The sequence below is a fragment of the Thermobia domestica genome, chromosome 11 (assembly GCF_964235325.1).
Source record: "Thermobia domestica chromosome 11, izTheDome1.hap1.1, whole genome shotgun sequence".
Lineage (NCBI taxonomy): Eukaryota > Metazoa > Arthropoda > Insecta > Zygentoma > Lepismatidae > Thermobia > Thermobia domestica.
The window spans coordinates 196,630,036-196,645,250 of NC_137464.1; the positions used below are offsets into that span (position 1 = coordinate 196,630,036).

Sequence of the window (15,215 nt, forward strand, 5' to 3'; positions counted from 1 at the left end):
TTATCAGGCACAAATTGCGCCATGTTCACTTAACTACAAACTGGTGTTGTTGACGCTTTAATCCACTGCCCTATACTACGAACGATACGCGATGACAGGGGTTTGCAACACATGTGTGGCTACACGGAACTGTGGAACGCTCCGTTCGTTGCGCCATCTCTTGTCCACCCGCACGAATTAATTCCTAGACCAAATATATATATATATATATATGGCCAGATTTAGGGGGAGTGCAAAGGTGCACGTGCATCCCATCCCCCCTTCGTTGCAAATATACACTATCTAAAATAAAATACTAGCAGTGAGAATAGCAACACATTCCGAAACTTTCTGCCATCATATTTTCGTTTGGAACTTAAAAGAAAGCAGAGCTTTGCAAAAGCAAGTTTAAGTTGATTTTCTGAAGGCTGAAGCAAAAGGATTCACTAAGCAAAACAATATAACATTTTTAAAGTAGGAAAGAAAACAGAAGGTAGGAGCAGGCAAGGACATTTTTTGTCGTCCATTCCACTTGCGACCCTCTTTGAAATACCCCCCTTTCGTTCTATGTATCAGCGTTGTCAGGGGTAAAGAATACTGTCACATGTCACTTTGAAGAGTTTCAGTATGATCGCTTAGTTTTGTAGTTATTGGTGCAGCCCCTTCAGACAATCCTGGATCCGGCCCTGTATATATATATGTATATGTATATACCGTATTTACGCGTGTATGCCGCGCCCCCGTGTAAGCCGCGCACCCCCAATTTCTGGAACGTTAAAATTGAAAAAAGAAAAAAAAGCGTAAGCAGCGCACATCGATTTTCTCAAAAAAAAAAAAAAAGGCACAATGTATTTTTCATCCTACTTTTAATCATTAAAATCGTTATACATAGAGACAATCCAACAATAGTGTGATTATTAACAGAAATCACTTCCGTGCCTAGCTTTCTTCGTCGCCGTCGTCTCCCGAGAAGCTGGAGCACGTATCACCGTCGGACTGAATAAGGCTTCTTTCACATTATCCGGCGATTTGCCGGATCCGTTTCCGGCAGTTTGCCGGATGAGAAGTGTACTCTTTCATATTATACGTCGCTTTGCCGTGGATGAAAAATATGCGAGCAGGGTTGCTGTGCAATTGAAGAAACAAAACCTTGTGACTCTTATCGTGTTGTGGTAGTTGCAATGGACAAATGCAAAAAGTGTCTTCTACTCGCCTTTACAGACAGAAAAAAAGTCAGAGATACATATGGGTTCAGTTTTTTTTTTCTTTTAGAGAAGTGGTATCTTGAAGGAGATTTTTCTATAGTGTTTCCACAATTGATAGACTTGAGCAAAATAGCGGCCAGGTTCAGGATATTTAAAATACGATCTCGGTATTCACCTGTTGTGACTGGGAAAACCAGGATAAAGTCTTTCAGGATAGTCGGGGTTGAGATCTATCCCAGAATCTAGTGGGGGATCTACAAGGTAAAAACTGGGAGGAGGGCTGCTAGACCCCAGACTATGAGAAATATATCAAGAGTTTACTATAAAGTTTCAAAATTATATAAATAATAGCTTAAATTATTTTCATCGCTCTGAAAACTGGGGGGCTAGATCCGCCACTGCCAGAATCCCAAGTCAACACGACCACTGAGCCCAAGACTGATCTGTAGGCATTATTTATTTATTTATTTATTTATTTATTTATTATTATTATTATTATTATTATTATTATTATTATTATTATTATTATTATTATTATTATTATTATTATTATTATTATTATTATTATAGTATTTCGGGTTTATTCTTTTGTTTTAAGCGTTACGACTATTGACTCAAGTCTCTTTAAAGCCCTGCTCTAGTCCCTGTATTCAAAGGACTATTCAAGAAATTATAACCATAGAAGTGTTAAAGATAATTATAAAATATATAAAGTGCGGTGTATTTATCAAATATCACATCATGAATTCTCTTTTGCTTTGCGAAAGTACATAAGATATTGTTACTAAGTATATAATATTGCTGAAACATTTGATAGTGTATATTTCAATTTTGGTACTACAAATTTATAGAATTACAAGCTTATTTGCCCAGTCCTACCCGGACATTTATTTCTCCCAATCTTCTATTACATAGAAAAAATAATTTATGTCTAGTTGAATGTTGAAAAAAGTAAATAACTCAAATTCGGCCATTGAATAGGGTGGTAAGGTACACTTATTTACTTTTGAAGCAGCTGCAACGAAATCTTTGATAGTACAAACATACTTGTTGACTCAATGCTAACGTCGTACTTATTTCTATGTGTAAAATCTGTTTTTTCCTACACACAAGTTGCAATTTAAATGTTAGTTTTACCGGTATGCCATACCAGCCGATTTTCTAACTTCCGGATGCATAACCGGCTCACTTTAAGCACTGTGTTTCAGTTCCCCCTTTTTCAGGGATAAAAGTGGATCTGAAAAGGTTGGGGGACGGTAGGTAGCAGCATGACGTCACCCAGTCACAATGCCTAGATTTGTCTATTGTAATTTTTAGGAACTAGGGTGATGCCATAGGCCTACATATTTTTTGGAGGTGGACGTCGTCCTCTCGCGTTCCCCCTCACTTTTACCTCTGCCCTGTTTAGTATTTTGGTTATGATCTACCATGCTTTTGCAGAGCTCACATCAGTTTTAATTCCTTACATTGAATCTGTGTAGGGTACATTCCGCAAGTAGCGCAAAGTAGAAGAATTAGAGTGTCTTAAGACTAATTTAATTTGAATAATTAATATACTCGTAGTAAAGAAACTAACAATATGTGCTTATATTTTCATTTTCTGAAATACAGATTGATATAACCTGACCTAAACATCGAAAAGATTGACTACTACCCTTCTGGTTTATATAAATTAAAGTGCAGATTGACAATATGGGGGCAATGGTTGTAAAATTTACAGGTTTATTCTGGGAGGAATGTTTAAGGACGTTTTATGTAAGTAAAAACATGTAACATGTGTATCAGCCAGATACAGTAGTAAAAATCTACTGCATTACATGTTATTGTACGAAAACAAGGAATTAAATATCCACATTTAGTAATGCAATGATAAATCTACTAGCTTCTACTGACCATCTAACACAGGGTGGTGCGTGATTTCTCCACGAATAATCGTTTTAAAATCTTCGTTTACCCTCATACCCATCCTCGCTGTCGCACTTACTCCATGCAGACGTACCATTGCGCTGCTCACAAGCTTTTCCCTGCTCAGAATTACAATGGATGTAAATCCAGCTTGTAGTGACCACTTAGTTTAGCTCATGTTTTTCGTATTCGTTTTTATGGCATACAGTTTGCATACATATTATAAATTTGTACGCAATAAGAGGGCATTTCCCAAGACATTATGCATCTAGAATGCAACAGAAGACACAGATTAATAATATGAGCACCATTTTACAATTAACAGGCTTTATTTGACCTAAAATAGAACAATATGGATGTTAACTAACGAAATAAAGCTTTTGATTGAGATTTTCTATCAAAGAAATTTGAAAATTCTTAAAAACGTTGGAAACATGCCACAAACATCAAACCCTATTTGGGTACAAGGTGTCTTGTAAGATATTAACTAACAACTTCAAACAATAAAAGAAGAGGAAAACCTTAGATTTGAAACCACAAACTACAATCGAGATTATTCATAAATTACTCATAGTCGTAAGTAATTTTTGTTGTATCTCTGCTTAAGAAATATTGTCAGGTCAGAACTGAAATATAAAAGTTCAATGCATTACTACTTATTTTAGTGTTTGTGAGTTTATAAAGTAGTAAAATTTAAATTATCGTATACATGCATCTTGAAAGTATTTTTAACTTCGTGAATTATTCAATAACAATAGCTACTTTAATGTGTAGGCACAAATAACTTAGTTTCTTGTTTGAGTGATGTATGCTTCATACTTCTCGCATGTATTATGTTTATTGATTTTTCTGTTTTTCTGCTCTGATTGTGAGCAAATTTATTTCCCTATAGGAATTAGATAAGAATAATGTTTGAACGGCCTTCCATTTCTTACAAATAATTACGTCATTTTGAAATGTAAATTCCTTCAATGCTAGTTGAAGATATGAGTTAAATGAAATATTACCTGTTTCTGTTATAAGCACAGAACAAAGATAGCAACAGAACCTAATCACTATAACAGTTAAGTTCATAGATACTTTCCTGACCTCCAAAATTCTATAAAGCGAACTTATTAATAGCTTTTACTACGAGAGGGTACAGTATTAATTCTCTGTTTAACCATTTGTTGGCTTATCTGCCCATTTTCAAAAAATAAGTCATTTTCGTTCCCTATATCAAAGTAATAGGCCTATTAATTTTCAAGTAGAAGAGAATATCGGTGAATGGTCAATGTTCCGTTAAGGGGGTCCAGTGTCTTTGACACCACTTCTTTCTATTGATTTTCGTTTGATTACATAATATAACGTTATATTAGGTTATATTAGGGTAGGTTAGGTTATGTTGGGTTAGGTCAGGTTAGGTTAGGTTAGCTTAGCTTAACATAAGAGGGTCCTGTGTAGTTTTGGACCCCCTTAACGGAACATGGACCCGGTGAATTTTAGCTTTACCTTAGCAAAGCTAAAATTTCGTAAGTGAAACTGAGTTTCCAAGAATAAAAAAATATATATGTGTAGAGAACAAAATAATATAAGGGACAGAATGTTTCAGAAATTGGGTCAATCCATCTGAAGTGGTTCAAAAATGGTGAAAGTGGTTGCTCGACCATCTCCGAAAATTACAAAATTAGCGTGTAATGAACCTTGTTTATGAGAAAGTCAATAACGCTATTCACGTTGTCGTACGTACAAGTGTTCCTGAATGGCACCATCTTTGTTGTCGCTGGAGCGCCATTTTTGCATTTGCAAGGGTCTATGAAAACTACAGTTGCTCAGGACGTACGAATCAGAAGAACACCAAACAAAAACGAATGTTTAGACGAGAGACTGAGGTACACGGAGAATATATGCTCTTGCAGGGTTGTAAATCAACACATGAAATCATTAGGAAAATTACAGAAAATTACTCTTTTAAAGGGGTTGTATTTTGGAATGGCATAAAGGGGGGATTCATAAGTTTTGTACTGAGTACTGTTGCATATAAAAAAGTTGCAGAAATATCCACAGCTATGATCCTACTGGCACCATAAATTTATGGGGCCCGAAAGTTGAAGTTTGTGATTTTGATGCAATTTTTCGGGTGTAATATCTCAAGAGGGCAAAGTGCTAAAAATGTCTGCTTTGTCCACAAAGTAATTCTGTATGTGAATAAATTATTGCAAAAAAAAATCAAGACATATTACTTGGAGAAGAAAGTGAGGACATGGTAAAAATGCGAAGAAAGCACGTGCGTGACGACGGTCGTAGCTCGGAAAAAATAAATGTTTTGATATTTTTCGTGCTAGATCTCAAAAACTACTCATGGTTCAACAATTAGGCCTGCTTTCGTTTGTGTTCAGTTGTGCAAAAGCTTGTGAGTGGCGTTTGTTCCGTCTTTCTAGCTCCATGATGGTTGCCACGTCTATGGGAGTGGGGGTTAGCTCCCCTTTGCACCCACGACACCCATCGTTTAACTGGACCGCGGTATTAAAGCACTCAATGTATCAGCAAAGTGTCATTGAAATCCAATCCCAGTTACGAAAGTTAATGTGTTCACAAGGTTGCGCTATACAGGATAGAGAGATGTCTTACCTTACCAAAATTGTAGCGATTTTTTCATTTTACAGAAAGTGTTTTAATTTTCCTTTGCAAAGTTGACTAAATGCTTATCTTACTAGCTAGTCATTCAGTGGTGAAACCTTACGATGCCATATGAAAGTAAATTTAGCAAATATGATTTTTTTAAAACCAATTTTCAGCTGATTCCGCTAAATTAAATCTGCACAGCGAATATTAATAAAGCTGTAGATACTTCGTCTATGCACACCAATACTTCGTCCACGTATTCAAAATTCAATATTCATTCAGTGAAACTTTCTAATTCCAGTTTTTCTATTCTCTTTTAAATGATAGGAAAAGGATCTGTTTCCGGCTTCCTCATCTAATATCTTAAGAACACCCTTTTGGTCATGTTAGGAAAGGAATTTCCCTTCCGCGAAATATTCAAGCACGGCAAGATTACGTGGAAGTGCAATGTTGTGCTACCATAGTGAATTTTATATTTGTGTTGAGTTACGAAACAAGATTCGAAGTGGTATAGTCGATAAGGCGTCTAATTAACAGTTGGCTGGCTCGGATTCGATTCCCAATGTAGCCCAACTTCATGTAACGTTAATGAGCCTTTTGATTATATGACCACCGGCTGTGCTTGTTATCTCGTCAGAGGAAGGATCCGTTTGTGTACACAGTGCTGGCATATGTTGAAAATATCACTGTCACACAATTAAGTATTACATGGAGGTTCCTTCCTTTGTATAGATCAAGAAAAAGCTGATAAAATAATATACTGAGCAAGATCAGAGGAAGATGGGTAGGTTTGATTAAATTGGAAAAAGGATTCGATCCTATGCATTCCACAGAGTTAACTAATTAATAATACTGTAACGAGTACTCAACGTAAAACAAACGTATCTTGAAAGTAAGATAAAGCGTTAGCTAGAAAATTTCTTGCCTAAGGGAGAAGCTGACATGGTATCGAGCTGCAATTTTGTATGTGCTCTACATAGTGTCATTGTACTTGAATGAACTCTTTCCCAGAGATGTCCTAGGTTCCTCTAATTCCTCCTGGATGTGTAACCAGTCACTTACAGCGTCCATATCAGACCCGCCCGAGGGAAAATGCTTCCCCTTCACGTGTCTTTTCACGGTAGGGAATAGACGATAATCTGAAGGTGCTAAGTCGGGTAAATAGGGGATGTTGGATCAATTCAAACCACAGAATTGCATATTCTAAGGAGTAGTGTGGCACTTCGTTCAAATTTGTCAGTGGGTTCAGCAGACTTAAGTAGTAGTTGGAAATCAATGATCTGTCTTTTGGACACGAAATACATGAAGAGAACACATTGTTTGTCCCAGAAAACTGAAGTGCTCCTTTCTCTCTGGGTCGATGGTGATGACACCATGTTCCATCATGAGTTACAAGCCTACCTCAGAAAATCTTCACAGTCTGCATTAACGTGTTGTAAATTTGCATTTGAGAACACCATTTGTTTCCGTTTTTGGTAAGCCAATGCCCGTCCACATTGCGCAAGTCCAAATGTTCGCAAATAATGATATGCATACACACCTTAGAAATGTCTAGTGTGTTGTAATAGTTTGTTGTGTCAATCGATGATCACGTCATTCACTTTCGTGATGTTATCGGTAGAAGCACTCCGCAGACGGTTAGTTCGAGGATCGTCAATGAGAGACTATCGTCCACATTTCATGTCATTCACCCAGAACTTCAGTATAGGATAGGATGGAACATTGCCTATAAGGTTTTCTAGATGTTCTTATGAATCTGTTTGGCGTCCTATTTTTCAGGATGAGATACCAAATCACTGCACGATTGGCGATGAGCTACATATTTACAATGACTCATGCCTAGCTCAAAATTCTACCTGCAAAGAAGGGACAGTTCAAAATTAGAATATGTAACCATGTAGAAAATACGCGTAAGACCTGCTCTCTAACATACAAAATAGGGATTTCGTGAATGAGAAATGCTTTCTTCTGAGTCAGATCAGAAACTTTCCAGCCAATCTTCATATTTTACTTATTTCATCCAGGAATAGACTTTGATGTTAAACTATATTTCTGTCCTATCACGTCGCGCTCTATCTAGTGTTTAAGAATGAAAAAATTAAAGCAATATCTAGTGATTGCTCTTTATTTTGGATTAATGCGAGTTTAAGTAATTTATTACTTTTAACAATGAGTGAAAGTAAGAATGTAAGTTCCGTACACGTGTGTTTCCTGAATGGGTATTTAGCCGCTTATGGAAAGAAACTGCTAAATCAAGATGCATTCAAAAAATAAAAACAGCAGTTGGTAATTAATATTCGTTGCTTGACGTGAAATCAAAATTAAGTAAACCCTCAAAAGAAAACTAAATATCTCATACATATTAACGAACTTGTAGATGACGGAATATTTTTAGCTAGTTTCATTGTGTCACACCTTTTCAGACCAGCGCGGCAGCGTCATAATCACTACTCTGCAGATTTCGAATGTCAATTCCATTAGCTCAGAAACTATCTTACAAATCACTCGCAAATTACCATAAAATTACTCAAAGGGATACAAATGAGGACAAGAACTGACAATTCCCACGCAATTAAGATTATGACAGGTTATGCTTCAATGCGTAAATGAAATTCAACAATTTCAAATTAGAAATAGAGACTAGATTTGGTGGAAGGTAAAAGAATGGAGAGAAGAGAAGAGATTTAGCTTCTAGGACAGGAAATGAGCACTTTCCTTATTTATCCTTTGTTCTCGACGATGCTGAAGTTCCAAACCGGTAAGACGATTCAACGCAAATGTAATAGAACCAATGGTGAACTTGACAATTTGATTTAATATCACGTCAAATCAGCTAGGGACGACGAATAGATGGTCGTAGTTCAACTCAATGATATTTGGATAGTGGCCGGATCTCGTTTTATGAGCTGCTTCTACGGTGATAAACTTTCGCAGATCTCACCGGAGGTGGGCCTGGAAGCAATCCTAGCCTCCAATAGCGTTGCTGTGGCAATGCACTTCACTTGCTATCCATCTTCACAATCCCGAGAGAAGTGTGTTCCAACAGTTTTGATAGGAGAGGACAATGACATCTTCGGTCTTATAACCAGGAAGGCTAGTTCAATCTAAAGGAATGTGGCGTGATGTTTGAAGAAGTATTTGGCTTTTCTTACAGAATGAAGAAATGAGTAAAATAAGTATTATTTTAAAAATACTTATCTGGCAACGTACAGCAAGGATGAAAAGTTTCTGAAGTTAAATTAATAAATTGAACTAGATTTAGCAAAGATTTTAGATGATTCAAGTTTAACAGTTATTTAAGTAACCCATTAAAGATGTTGTAAATAACTTAACAGTAAACTCATAGTACTGTACAGTGCTGTACACTACTTAACTCATCAGTAACAAAAAAGTATCTTCTACACAGTAACAACATCAGTATCTCCTACACAGTAAAAAATAGCTGTGTTATTTCAACTCAATTTTAACACAGAACAGTGGTTCCAGCGTGACTACCACTATGCGGTGTTAATTCAACACAGACCCCGCGGTGTTGGCGTTTAACACAGGGAGTGTGTTACGTTTTTAACACACAACCGGTGTTGAGTGGTGTTAAATTCGGATCTGTGTTAGTATTGTCGGTGTTGGTTCAACACCATGTTAGGTTCGGTAGTGTGGGAAAAAGTGTTGAGTGTTACTTTGTGGTGATGTTGCACCAACACGAAAAAAGTGACACAGTGTGTAATGTATTAATATGTCAAGTATCAATATAACACAGTCCCTGTGTTATTGCAACATCGTTTTCTTATTATTTTAACACACAAACTGCATAATTCAAAGTCAAAGTCGTATATCTAACACCGTTTTGGTGTTAATTCAACATCCCCTGTGTTAAAACTCAAGGTAAGACCACCAGATTAACACCGTGTTTGGTGTGAGTTCGACTCCACTTCTGTGTTACTACAACACCTATTTCGGTGTTGAAATAACTCCGTGTGCAGTGTTAGTGTAACCCTTTTGCTGTGTTGGAAAAGCTTGTGGTGTGCATGCTTACGCTTAGGGTGGTTCGCCATCTTTGAATACTAGTTAGTTAACATGAAAATCAATTGATTGCGTTCGGAAATAACGAAACGAACGAACCTAACGAAAAGAACTGCAACCTATTAATTAGTGAACATCGTCAATTTCGTCAAGTGTTTTTTGAACGCGCCCTTCTTGAAACGCCCTGTTAAAATGTTAACAGGGCGAGGAAGAAAACAAATTCTAAGTTTGAAATAAGAATACTAAACTACAGAACGCTTCATTTAGAAAATCTTCTTTTTTTTTTTTTTTTTTTTTGTCGCCCTCCCCAACACTTATTGTGAAGTATTTCTTGATGGTGCGGAACACAACCTTCATCAACATCTTGTTCAAGAATGATAGGAAACTCTTACCCACATCCTTATATGATTGCTTCTTAATCGTATTTCTACTTATCTTCCGCCATTTTTGAAACACAGTCCTCGGTGTTAAGTGGTGAGCTCTAGTGCAGTGTAGAATTGACACAATAATACAGTGTTGTTTCTCGCTGTTGACATACTTCTTCAGAAACATTATGTAAAACAATTGAGAACACATCGAGAGGTTTGCATGTTGAAGTTTTGTAAATGCCTGGGTTTAAGTATTTCTTTCTACTGTGCTTGTTTGTAACTTCAGTACATAAGCCTTTATAATTAGATACCCAACATATTCGGTAATTACGCAGAAAACAACAACGAAGATTCTACACTTGTGTTAATTCAACACACAGGCTATGTGTCATTTCAACTACCGGCATTTGACACACAACTCCAAATGGAGACTGAGTTGTTCTAACCACCTGTTTGTGTTATATTTTAACACCATCGCGTTAACACATAAGTATGTCGTTGAAATAACACAACGAATTTTTACAGTGTAGAAATCCCAAATTTTGAAGAATTAATAATTGTTCGTATTACACAGTATCTATAAAGTTTAGTGATCTAACATCAAAATAATTCTCCGAGATTTCCATAAGCATATAAAACCTTATTATCATAATCAAACTTACAATTGATTTTCTTCTTTTTAGATACATGATGAGTGAGTAGCTCGTAACTGCTGAACTTGTTGCTATAATAGGAACAGTACTGAAAACGTTTGAGCTGGGATTCAAGTGTAACATCCTGTTGGAAGCAGTAAGTTTTCAATTTGATTGAATAATTTACACTATTCGTTACAAAGATTACAAAATTTGTGAAAAAATCATATTTTGGTAGATAGAAATATAGATATACGAGGTGCACACTAAAAGTATGTGCCCTTTTGCCCTAGCATTTTCGTGTCAAAAGATCCAATATATTTCAGGCAAAAATTTTCTTGTAGGTCTTATATCTGGGGAACTACATACAGTGCAGCTAAATCCAAACTATCACTTAACTCAGTATGATGTGCTTAGTAAAAAATAAGGAAACTTGATTTAGAAGCCGTTCAAAAATTTTGTGGCCCCCTGATTCAAAAACTACTTTGTGTTGGCCAAGATCGCAATCTTTTGATGCTTTTTTTATCATTCCTAATATTCTTGTTAAGTAATTTTCGTCCCCACCCAAAGAACAAATTTAACGCCGCCTTTTTGAAAACACATGTATGAGTTTTGTTCTTAGCTAGGTAAATTTTTAAGCTTATTTTTTTGCAAGAGAAAAAGTAACGAACATGCTATATGTTTCATGTTTATATTCTTTACCACGAAACTGTTAGTAGTTTACCTAACATACGCGCAAATTGTTGACAGTGAACAAAGATAAAACATTATGATAAATCGAAACAATAACAATTTTTTAAATTATGAATTTCTTTTTTAACAGTGGCTCGGTGTCCTCTGCAGAATGGCAACCTTAGGCAAGTACCTAGAGTAAAAACGCCAATACCGTTTCGCCATAGTTCAAAAGGTGGAAGGCAACGGGAAACCACCACTCTATTTTCCCTAGTTTGCTGGCAGCAAAAATAGAACATATGAACAATGGTCTTTCGCAGGTCAAAATGTAATTCCGGAGGTAAAATATCCCCCCATTCGGATCTCCGGGAGGGGGATGGCTTGGGAAGGACTATTGGACGAGAAAGTAATAATGGGGGGAAGACAGACAGAGAAAGAAAGACAGGGAAGAGCAAAAGGTTTAGGATAGGGACATGGAACGTACGTACTATGTTACAGGGAGGAAAATTAGAAAATCTTAAAGAAGAAATGAAACAAAATAATTTAGATTTGGTAGGCGTTTGTGAAGTTAGATGGGAAGGTAATGGGGTATTGAACAGCGAAGGATATAGAATGTTTTACTCAGGTAGTGAAAAGGGCGGTCATAATGGCGTAGGAATAATTCTTGGAAAGCACTTAAAGGAGAAGGTAGTGAAAGTAGAATTTATTGATGATAGAGTTATGATGTTAAGACTTAAAGGGAAAACGAAGGATCTAGTGGTGATACAGACGTATGCACCGACGACTTCGCATGCAAATGCAGAAGTAGAGGAAAATTATGAGAAAATAGAAGAAATTATAGATAGGGAGAAGAAGGGTGCATGCATAATTCTAATGGGAGATTTCAATGCAGTTGTGGGAGAAAAACAGGAAGGTAGTATCGTAGGCAAATATGGTTTAGGCGAAAGAAATGAAAGGGGAGAGGGACTAGTGAATTTCTGTAGACAGAATTCACTAGTAATTGGGAACACTTGGTTCAATCAGCACAAGAGAAGAAGATATACATGGAAATCACCAATAGACGGCGGAAGATATCAGATAGACTATGTTATGATTCAGGACAGATATCGGAATAGCTTAAAGAACGCGAAGACCCTTCCCGGGGCAGATATTTTCTCTGATCATAATCTTGTGCTGGCCGAAGTAGATATTCAACTGAAAAATGTAGGCAGAAGAAAAGTAGGTAACAAAGTGTTGAATACTGAAAAGTTGAAAAACGAGGAAATAAGAAATATTTTCGTTGAAAAATTCGAAGAAAAATGTTCAAACGAGGAAAGGATAGGCGCAGGTAGTAACGCACGGTGGGAACATATTAAACGTTGCTTACAGCAGGCTGCAGAAGAAGCAGTAGGTTACCGCGAACACAAAACTGCTAAAAAACCATGGGTTACAGAGCAGATGTTGCAAAAAATGAGGAAGAGGAAGATGTGGAAACAGGTTGATACAGAAGAGGGCAGAAAGATGTACAGAAAGTTAAATAATGAATTACGAAGAGAAACAGACAGAGCGAGGGAAGAGTTTTTCAAAAGAAAATGCGAGGACATAGAAGAATTAGAAAGAGTTGGGAAATATGAGGAAATGTACAAGGAGGTGAAATCGATGGAATTTCGGAAGAAACAAGGGGGTATTATGATGGCAGTAGAAAATAAGAATGGGAAGGTAGTCAGCGAGAGAAATGAGGTCATAGGAAGGTGGAAAGAATACGTTGAAGACTTATATGAAAGTAGGGATAGACCATGTAGCCTAAATGTTGAAGTAGAAAATGAAGTAGGCGAGGATGATAAAGGATTTAGTATTCTTCGGGATGAGTTTGAAAAGGCTATATCCGAGATTAGGAATGGAAAGGCAACCGGAATAGATAACATACCAATCGAATTCATTAAAAATATACTAGACAAGGGAAAGAAAGAATTGTTGCGACTATGCAATGAAATATATGAAACAGGAGAATGGCCAAAAGACTTTCTGAAAACGATCATGATACCGATGGCTAAGAAATCGAACCCAAAGAGATGTGAGGATTATAGAACTATTAGTCTCATATCTCATGCAGCTAAAATTCTGCTCCGAATACTGAACAGAAGGTTATATGGAAGAACAAATAAAGATGTTGAGGAGGAGCAGTTTGGGTTCAGAAGAGGCAAGGGCACAAGAGATGCTATTGGATTATTAAGGGCGATCGGTGAAAGATTTATAGAAAAAGGGAAAGAGGTGTATGTTGAATTTATTGATCTAGAAAAGGCTTTTGACCGCGTGAATTGGGAATTGTTGTTGGGAGTTCTAACAAAGATAGGGTTGGAATGGAAAGATTGAAGACTCATAAGAAACTTATACATGAACCAACAAGTAAGTGTTAGGATAGGGGAAGAACTGACGGAAGAGAGTGCAATTGGAAGGGGAGTTCGACAAGGATGCTGCCTCTCGCCAACACTATTTAATGTCTATCTAGAAGAGATAGTGAAAAAGAGCCTACATGATGATGATGGCATTTCGGTAGGAGGTAGAATGATTAGATGCATAAGATTTGCAGACGATATGGCGCTTCTTGCAGAATCTGAAAAGAAAATCAATAAAATGTTAGAAAAAATGAAAAAGGGCTTTGAAGAATATGGGATGAAAATAAATGTTAGAAAGACAAAAGCCATGGTGATTGGAAGGAAGGGGTCTGTGTCAAATATAAAAGTAGGAGGGGAGAAAATAGAACAAGTGAATAGTTTTCGATACCTGGGTAGTATACTTAGTAATGACATGAAATGCGAAGGTGAAATAAAAGCAAAGATAGGAATGACGAAAGAAGCCTTTAGGAGGAAGAAAAGTCTGTTTTGTGGGACATTGAATAAAGAGTTGAGAAAAAGACTTATAAAATGCTTCGTGTGGAGTGTTGTACTGTATGGGGCGGAAACGTGGACATTACGTAAAGGTGACGAAAATCGACTGGAAGCCTTCGAAATGTGGGTGTGGAGAAGAATGGAAAGAATTAGTTGGGTAGAGCGGAAAACGAATGAGAGAGTGTTAGAAATGGTCTGTGAGAAAAGAACACTTTTAGATATTATTAGGAAGAGGAAGAGAAACTGGTTGGGACATTGCCTAAGAAGAGATTGTATCATGAGGGACGTCCTAGAGGGTATGGTGGCGGGAAAGAGAGGGAGGGGGCGAAGGAGACTACAATTAATGGATGATATTAAAACAGAAAGATCATACGTGAAGATGAAAAGGTTGGCGGAGGACCGTGGAGCATGGAAGCTTCTCAGCTGCGGCAAGTGACCTGCCAATAAAGGCAGAATACCTATGATGATGATGATGATAGTTCAAAAACTAATAAAGGTAGATTAATATAATTACACCTGAAGTAACTTTATACTTTAAACCTTTAAACTTCTAGCTGTATTCCTTTTTAATATGTTCATCTGTGAATGAAAGTCTTTGTGTGTGTGTATATATATATATATATATATATATATAGATAGATAGATAGATAGATAGATAGATAGATAGATAGATAGATAGATAGATAGATAGATAGATAGATAGATAGATAGATTGGGAAAACATTGAGACTCCGTGCAGAAAATTCAAGCCCATGTTACAAGGATTTTAAAAGCCATTCCAGCCGAGGACTTTAAAGATGCTTTCCAGGCGTGGAAAACACGTCTCCAGAAGTGTGTCGATGAAGAAGGAGCGTATTTTAATGAATTTTAAGGATTTGTAACAATCGGAACAATAAAACAGTTTTTCTAAAGCAATGCTCATTACTTTCATAATGAACCATGTATGTTTGACAACCCCAAGGA

At 36.7% G+C, this 15,215-nt stretch overlaps 1 protein-coding gene across 2 annotated transcripts in view; it reads left to right on the forward strand.

Moving 5' to 3' along the window:
• The first annotated feature begins 3,606 nt into the window (after window positions 1-3,606).
• LOC145664642 (uncharacterized) overlaps window positions 3,607-15,215 on the forward strand; it is a 45,457-nt gene continuing 33,848 nt past the window's right edge. The window contains exons 1-2 of one of the 2 annotated variants that reach the window (XM_081731474.1): window positions 3,607-3,665; window positions 10,765-10,870. The gene's annotated coding sequence lies outside the window, so the exon portion shown is untranslated. The other variant, XM_081731475.1, reaches the window with a different exon arrangement.